The 8,613-nt window shown below is 49.2% G+C and overlaps 1 long non-coding RNA gene across 1 annotated transcript; it reads right to left on the bottom strand.

Moving 5' to 3' along the window:
- Positions 1 to 5,331: 5,331 nt before the first annotated feature.
- Positions 5,332 to 7,536, bottom strand: LOC141580585 (uncharacterized). Its single transcript, XR_012512835.1, has 2 exons — positions 5,843 to 7,536; positions 5,332 to 5,732 (listed from the first exon to the last, which is right to left on the bottom strand). It is a non-coding gene; the product is annotated as an uncharacterized LOC141580585 (long non-coding RNA).
- Between the last annotated feature and the right edge of the window lie 1,077 nt (positions 7,537 to 8,613).

The raw sequence follows: 8,613 nt of genomic DNA, 5'->3' as shown, positions 1-8,613 counted from the left end.
CTGAGTTCTTGGCTCAGATCCCCTGGTCAGACTGTGAGCTCCCTGTGGATGGGGACTGTGCCTGGGTTGGGCTTGGGTCACAGGGGTGTCTGCAGGGGCCAAGTGTCTGTTGAGCTGCAGAAGGGCTCGAAAAGAGCACCGGCAGGAATCAGAGGGTCTCCCAGGTCCTTCTGGAGGGAATACTAACAATCACGGCAGGAAGGAATCATGAGGAGCAGCGAGGAGCTAGCGGTCAGCATCCACCTGTCGAGGCTCAGGGAGTGACTGCTCTCCTCCAGTCCAAGCTCTTCTCATTCCCTCACTGTCTGGATTTCCCCCTCCCCACTGGGTTAACAAGGCTGGAAAAAAAGCCCTATAGCCCTCCTCCAGGGCTGCCATGGGAGGCCAAGGGGCACTTCTGCCAAAAAATGAGAAACAAACAAACAAAAAAATGAGAAACAAGTAAGTGAGGGGGTGCTCTCACCTCAAAGGGAGGTGAGACAACCCTGACCATGAGCAGTGTAATCTTTGCTTGCGGGCCACACGGGAAGAGAGAAGGAGTTACTGTGTCCAATACACGCCACTCTGCCTCCTCTGCGGGCCGCTAGAAGCCTCCTCTGAAGGTTCTTTCCCTTCTGAAGATCTCTGCTTTGATCAGGGACCCCTTTGGCCATCTGGCAAGCCCAAAACAAACCCCCTTTTCAGAATGGTTTTTCTTTTTCTTTTTTTCTTTTTTTGCCCTTGTTGCCCAGGCTGGAGTGCAATGGCATGATCTCAGCCATGGCAACCTCCGCCTCTTGAGTTCAAGCTATTCTCTTGCCTCAGCCTCCCAAGTAGCTGAGATTACAAGCATGCACCACCATGCCTGGGTAATTTTGTATTTTTAGTAGAGACGGGGGTTTCTCCATGTTGGTCAGGCTGGTCTTGAACGCCTGACCTCAGGTGATCCGCCCGCCTCAGCCTCTCAAAGTGCTGGGATTACACGTGTGAGCCACTGTGCCTGGCCAGAATGCCGTCTTAAAATACATCTAAGATGCATAGGATTTTGACTGAAACAACTATGTTGAATGCCAGTAACCAAAATATTGTAAAAATTGTGATATAGTGATATATGTGCATCTTCATTAATGCATTACGTAACAAAACCTAGGAGGAATCTAATAATCACCATTTTTTTTTTGAGACGGAGTTTCGCTCTTGTTACCCAGGCTGGAGTGCAATGGCGCGATCTCGGCTCACCGCAACCTCCGCCTCCTGGGCTCAGGCAATTCTCCTGCCTCAGCCTCCTAAGTAGCTGGGATTACAGGCACGCGCCGCCATGCCCAGCTAATTTTTTTGTATTTTTAGTAGAGACGGGGTTTCACCATGTTGACCAGGATGGTCTCGATCTCTCGACCTCGTGATCCACCCGCCTCGGCCTCCCAAAGTGCTGGGATTACAGTCTTGAGCCACCGCGCCCGGCCACCTTTACTTTTTAAGTGCAGATGAGCTTAAGTGATATTTCAAGATACCCACAACAACCATAAAATGATATGAAAATATCTGTGATTTCTATGAGTGACAAAGTCATAGGTACTGTTGACACTGTTGTGGTTTGACATTTACATTCATAACGGAAGAAAACACTCAATTTCAGTTGGAGGCTTGTGAAAACTAAGGTGTCATTTATTCCCATTCAACTTCATCAATTCCTTTGAATTCTCTCTGTTAGAGCCACTGTAACTGCATCAGACCAGTCTGGTTTAGCTTTTACGTAACAAAGGTGTGAATTGTTTTCCAGTTGCCTCGGACCCTCGGGTCACATAACCTAAGCATGCCCAGATGAGCCAAGCCTGCAACCACAGGGGGAACCCAAGTGGGGGCTGAATTAAGAAGCAGACACATGGCTCATGCCTGTAATCCCAGAACTTTGGGAGGCTCAAGTGGGTAAATCCTGATGTCAGGAGTTCAAGACCAGCCTGGCCAAGATGGTGAAACCCATCTCTACTAAAAATACAAAAATTAGTGGGGTGTGGTGCCAGATGCCTATAATACCAACTATTCAGGAGGCTGAGGCAGGAAATTGCTTGAATCTGGGAGGCAGAGGTTTCAGTGAGCAAAGATCACGCCACTGCACTCCAGCTTGGGCAACAGAGAGAGACTCCATCTCAAAACAAAACAAAACAAAAAAACACCTGACTGAGTCCCTGGCTCAGGAAGGCACTGCTCTGAGACTTGTTATGAGTCATAAAATCCCCTTGCTACATCCTCCATGGTAGTGATCATTGAACTGATACCAAGTGACTGAACCCACTGGTTGTGTGGGTAAAACTACAGGGTCATGAACCTTTTACCTGGGTCCTTCCACATCACTGGGACAGCTTCTGGAGCAGGGGTTCTCAAGCCTGGCTTACACAAGTATCTCTTGGTGAGGGGATGCCCAGTCCCTCTCCTCACCACCTGAATGGAAATCCCCGAGGATGTGCTCCCTGTACTCCTTCACATCCCATGTTTTCTAAAATTCCCCAGGGGATTTTAGATTCTACCAGGCAGCAAAGCAAAGAGCCAGCAGCAAGGGGAACAGAGTCAGGAGGAGTGAGCCCTCCTGGGTGAGAGAGCTGGGTGCTGAAGCAAACCTCAGCTCCGATCTGAGCCAGAACATCACAGCCCCCTCATCAAGACTTCACCTACTAGGCCTGGCCCAGTGGCTCATGCCTGTAATCCCAGCACTTTGGGAGGCTGAGGTGGGAGGATTGCTTGAGCCCAGGAGTTCAAGACTAGCTCGGGCAAGATGGCAAAATCCCATCTCTACAAAAAAATTAAAAAATTAGCTGGGCATAGTGGCCCGCAGCTGTTGTTCCAGAGACTCAGAAGGCTGAGGTGGGAGGATCGCGAGAGCCTGGGAGATCGAGGCTTCGGTAAGCCCTGTTTGCATCAGCGCACTCCAGCCTGGAGGCAGAGCAAGATCCTGCCTCTAACAAGTTCAACAACAACAACAAAAGACTTCACCTACTGGGTGCCTTGGGCGACTTCACCTACTGGCTTGGCCAGGCCTTGTGCTGGGCACAGAGAACACCAGAGATGGTGCTGGGAGTGTGTGTTGTCTCTGTGTGTTGACCATGGAGGTGACCCTCCACCCGCACCCCTCCTGGCCCTGGGCTGGTGGTGTTCTTTCTTGGGTGGGGCCCTTCAAGCTGTCACACCTGCACTCTCTCTTCTGAGCCCCACACCATGGTCCAGCTACAGTTTCTCCTCAATCTACCTCACCCCCAGGCCAGGCATCACTTCAGGGGCACCACCTACACTGCGTTCAATGAAAATGACACCTCCTGCAGTTGTGCAAGGAGGTGGCTCTGCCCATCCCACCCCCAATTTGTATAAATTTCCTGAGGGCAAGCTCTGTGTCCAGTTCTCCTCCCACTCAACTCTAAAAAATTCCTTTCTGTTCTCTGCATCTCAGTTCTCTGAGTTCTCCCAGTTCAGCCATTTAGGATTCTACCCCACAACCCATTCACTTATTTATTCATTTCGGTCCACAAATACAGGCATTGCTCTAGGTGCTTGAGCTGTATTCATGAACAAAAGGTACCCATCTCTGCCCTCATGGAGCTTACAATCTAGTAGATGGCGCTGAGGGTGAGAGAAACACTGAGCAACACAATGGCTAAGGAAATCCTACAGCATGTGGGGTAAAGAAGCAAAGTACAGAGGTAGCTGAGAGAGGAGTGTGCGCTGTAAGTAAGGTGATCGGGGTGCCCATCCAATAAGGAAGACTTGCACCAGGTGAAGGAGGGAGCCAGGTAAGAAGCCCATTCACCTGCCATCTGCAGAGGTGAAAACAGAGACAGAGTGAAAAGCCTCAGGCACACCCTGAGATAAACAAAGAAGCAAGAGAAGGGGCTTTAGGACCTTGAGCTTCAAAGCCAGCAACAAAGAAAAGACCGAATTCTGTTCTTATTGTCTGAAAAAGACAATGACAACAGCATTCGACTGCTCCAGCCAGAGCCAGGGGTAACTGGCCTCCACTCCAGCCAAACAATGGGGGAAGCTGGGCTGGAGGAAGTGAAACCCTTGACCAGAAGCTGGAGAAAGCTCCTCCTCACCACCTTCCCTACTCCAAACCAGCAGCTTTGGGACAAGGGGCCCGATAACCAGCTCCCAGCCCAGGCCATGGTGGGTGCCCCATCATCTGTCCCCTTTCTTCTGCTTTGAACTTACCAATCATATTCCTGCCTCAGGGGCTTGGTACTTTTTCTCATCACTGAATAGCTAACCCAGATACTTCTGCAACTTCATGTCGCCTCACAGGTGACAGTGGTCTTCCCTGCCATTCTTTCCTATCGAAAATAGCCCACCACCTCTCCAGGCCCCTACTCTGCCCATGCAACCCAATATCATTTATACACTGACAGATATCCATGTATTTATTGACTGTCTGCCTCCATCACTAGGATGTGAGCTCCATGTGGGCAAGAACTGCGTCAGGTCCATCATTGTGTCCCTGGCATAGAGGACATTCCCTGGCACACATAAGCACTCTGTTCTGTCCCTATGTAGGGTTACAAGATGCTGGAGAAATTATCTAAGTTCTACCCAGACTCTTTGGAAATATCTTTCTCACAAAATGTACTCATCAATCATACTGGATTGAATAGTGTCCCTGCAAAATTCATGTGTACTAGAACCCCAGAATGTGACCTTATTAGGAAACAGTCTATTTGTAGATGTCATCAAGTTAAAATGAGGTAATAATGAATGAAGATGAAGCCTAATCCAATAGCTGATGTCATGTTAGCAAGAAGGAAATTTGGACCCAGAGGGAAGAGGATGTGAGACACAGCAAGGACACCACGTGACCATGGGGGCCAAGATGAGAGCGGGGTGTCCGCAAGCCTCGGAGCATCAAGGATTGCTAGCAACGCCAGAAGTCAGGAGGAGGAACGGACACACCTCCCCCAGAGCCTTCAGTGGCAGCATGGCCCTGCCAGCAATTTGATTTCAGACTTCTCGCCTCTAGAACTGTGAGGGATATCACTGTAAGGCACCCAGTTTGTGGCACTTTCTTGGCTTAGTCCTAGGAAAATAATACAGCAATGTTACCTGAAGTGCCAGTCCCATAAGTGGCCAAAGATGGGTCACTCCATCTGCCAGGTGCCCATCCCTGGAGAGGACCCAGAAGCCTGAGACATTAGACCATTAGGCATGTCCTTGCCTGAAAAGTGTTTTGTTTTGTCTTGATTTTAAGAGATGGGGGTCCTGCTATGTTACCCAGGCTAGACTCTGACTCCTGGACTCAAGCGATCCTCCTGCCTCAGCCTCCCAAGTAGCTGGGATTATAGGTGTGCACGACTACACCCGGCTAGGAGCTTTCGATTCTTTTTTTTTTTTTTTTTTTTTTTTTTTTTAAATGAAGGATCTTGCTCCACTGAGATGCATGACTGTAGTGGCACAATTACAGCTCACTGCAGACTCAGACTACTGGGTTCAAACACTCCTCCTGCCTCAACCTTCCCAGTAGCTGGGACTTTAGGCACGCACCACTGTGCCTGGCTAGAGCTTTCAATCTTGTCGGGAAAACACAACTTACAGCTTGTTCTTGCAAAGATTTCTCTGCCCGTTCTTGTAACTACAGCTTCCAGAAAGAGGAAGTGCTCGGCTTTGAGTGAAGGGCCTACACTGACATGAGGCCATGTCTCCAGGGTGTCATCGCAGAGGCTCAGCCCAGTCTGCACACGATGCCAGCCACACACTGCATTTCAAATGTTCTAGCCACACTTTAAAAAAGTAAATAGAAGCACGTGAAATTAATTTTAATAACATATTTTATTTGACCCTCAAAAACCAGCTTATCTTTTAATATATAATTAGTATAAAAATTACTCACAAGATATTTTACCTTCTTCTTTCCTACGAAGTCTTCAAAATCCAGTGTGCATTTCATGTTGATAGCACCTCTCAGTTCAGACCTGCCACACTGCACGTGCTCAGGGCCTCATGTGATGAGAGGCTGTGGCACTGAAAGGCACAGTCATAGAGGCTTCCGGACAGACCAGTAGTGCTAAACATAGGCCAGGGACCCCCTAGAGCTTCCTGAATGAGCTTGGGGAAGTCCATTCATTTCCTGAAATTGTCAGCCAAAATTTGGATGTCTGCATTTTTTCCTCAGGAGAGGGTTGATCGTTTTATTAGATTTTCAAAGGGGTTTGCCAACCACAAAAGATTCAGGACCCTGCAGTAGGTACAGATTTATGGGCTGAAGACTGCGTCCAGCTCCTTCATTTTTTTCGGTATGGGAACCTGTGGACAGAGGAGGGGCACGGTGTCTTACTCAAGGGATCGCAGTGGCTCTGAGGCACAGCTTGTACTTGAAGCCCAGCTCAGGACTCAATCAGTTCCCCTCACTGCCCCCAGCTCTGGAGGGCAGCTAAGATTCTTTCTTTTCTCTCTCTTTTTTTTTTTTTTTGAGACGGAGTTTCACTCCTGTTACCCAGGCTGGAGTGCAATGGCGCGATCTCGGCTCACCGCAACCTCCGCCTCCTGGGTTCAAGCAATTCTCCTGCCTCGGCCTCCTGAGTAGCTGGGATTACAGGCACGTGCCACCATGCCCAGCTAATTTTTTGTATTTTTAGTAGAGACGGGGTTTCACCATGTTGACCAGGATGGTCTCGATCTCTCGACCTCGTGATCCACCCGCCTCGGCCTCCCAAAGTGCTGGGATTACAGGCTTGAGCCACCGCGCCCGGCCTTTTTTTTTCTTTTTGAGGCAGGGTCTCACTCCATCACTTAGGCTGAAGTGCAATGGCACGATGTCGGCTCACTGTTAACCTCCACCTCCCGGGTTCAAGCAATTCTCCTGCTTCAGCCTCCAGAGTACCTGGAATTATAGGCATCCACCTCCATGCTGGGCTAATTTTTGTATTTTCAGTTAGAGACAAGGTTTCACCATGTTGGCCAGGCTGGTCTTGAACTCCTGACCTCAAGTAATCCACCCACCTCTGCCTCTCAAAGTGCTGACATTACAAGTGTGAAACACCGTGCCCAGCCTTAAGATTCTTTGTTGACATCAGCTGCCAGAGAGCAGAGGGCGTGTGGGGAGCTGAAGTCAGCAAGCAGCAGTTTCCGCAGCTTCTTGCACCTACAAGAGTGACATAGGCTGCTGTCTACTCAGTTCTCAAAGAAGTTTCCACAGAAAGGACACAACTTCCTATTGTTTGCTCTTCCCCATCTGACTCTACCACTGGTCAGAGCCTCTACCCTGCCACTCAGAGAGAGGCTCCCAGTAGAAACCCTTCATCCCAGGCTGAGCCAGGTGGCTCACGCCTGTAATCCCAGCACTTTGGGAGGCTGAGGCAGGCGGATCACCTAAGGTCAGGAGTTTGAGACCAGCCTGACCAACATGGTGAGACCCTGTTGTATTTTGTATTCTCTACTAAAAATACAAAATTAGCTGGGTGTGGTGGTGCATGCCTGTAATCCTGGTTACTCAGGAGGCTGAGGCAGGAGAATCACCTGAACCCAGGAGGAGGAGGTTGCAGTGAGCCAAGATCACACCATTGCCCTCCAGCCTGGGCAAGAAGAGTGAAACTCCGTCTCAAAAAAAAAAAAAAAAAAAAAAATCCTCATCCGCATCCAGGGACCTAGAGTGAAGGTTCTTTACAAGGTAGTCCCAATATCTGGCTGGTCAGGAGAATCAACTGGGAAGAGGGGCAAGGGTGGAAACCCAGGTGCACAGGCCCCAGAGCCACTAACCTGAATCTCTGGGGAAAGGACTCCAGAAGCCTCTGCTGCTGATGGGTCCTGGTGATTTGACTTGTGTTCGCCTTTGGACATGGGTTTAGTTGTTCTCTAAGGAAGGTGGCCTGACTGACAGGGAACTGGCCTTGGCAGTCATCTGAATTTTGAAGCCGGACTCCTGTCACTTTCTAGCTCTGTGACCTTGGGTAAATTTTCTTTAAATTCTTGAGTCTCCATGTCCTTATATGCAGAATGGAAAGAATATGAGAGTAAGCAACTCACAGATGCCAAGAGCCCTGCTCTCGTCCTCACAGACGCTGGCCCTCTGGGCCCACCCTCTGCTCCTCATCCCCCCAGCTCCCTCCTCAGTGGCCCCACCATCTATCAGGGACATGTGTCTGATGGTTTGAAGAGTAACCAAGTGTTTCAGATACCAGCACATGTTGGATCAACATTCTTCCTTCAGTGTCTCCCAAGATGCCAAAATAAACATAACCACAGTACAGTTATTTTCTTCGATGAATGGGAAAAGAAATATTTCTGCAACCGACTTCAGAATCTTGACATGATCCCAAGTGAAGGTCATGGTCAAGGTTCCACCTCCAAACATGGAATGCAATGCTCACCTGCAGGTGTTCTACAAAGCCTGCAGCTGGGATCTAGCAATTTCCATTGGAACTGAAATGTGAATGTTGACCACTAGCCACACTCACTTAGAGATGATTTTTTTTTTTTTGAGACAGAGTCTCACTCTGTTACCCTAGGCTGGAGTGCAGTGGTACAATCTCAGCTCACTGCAACCTGTGCCTCCCACGGTCAGTTGTTCCTCCTACATTAGCCTTCTGCATAGCTGGGACTACAGGTGCTGACCGCCACACCCGGCTAATTTTTGTATGTTTTGTAGAGATAGTGTTCTGCCAC

The sequence above is a fragment of the Saimiri boliviensis genome, chromosome 12 (genome assembly GCF_048565385.1).
Source record: "Saimiri boliviensis isolate mSaiBol1 chromosome 12, mSaiBol1.pri, whole genome shotgun sequence".
NCBI classification, from domain to species: domain Eukaryota; kingdom Metazoa; phylum Chordata; class Mammalia; order Primates; family Cebidae; genus Saimiri; species Saimiri boliviensis.
The sequence above is the reverse complement of the archived record's forward strand: the minus strand, read 5'-3'. Positions and strand labels throughout refer to the sequence as shown.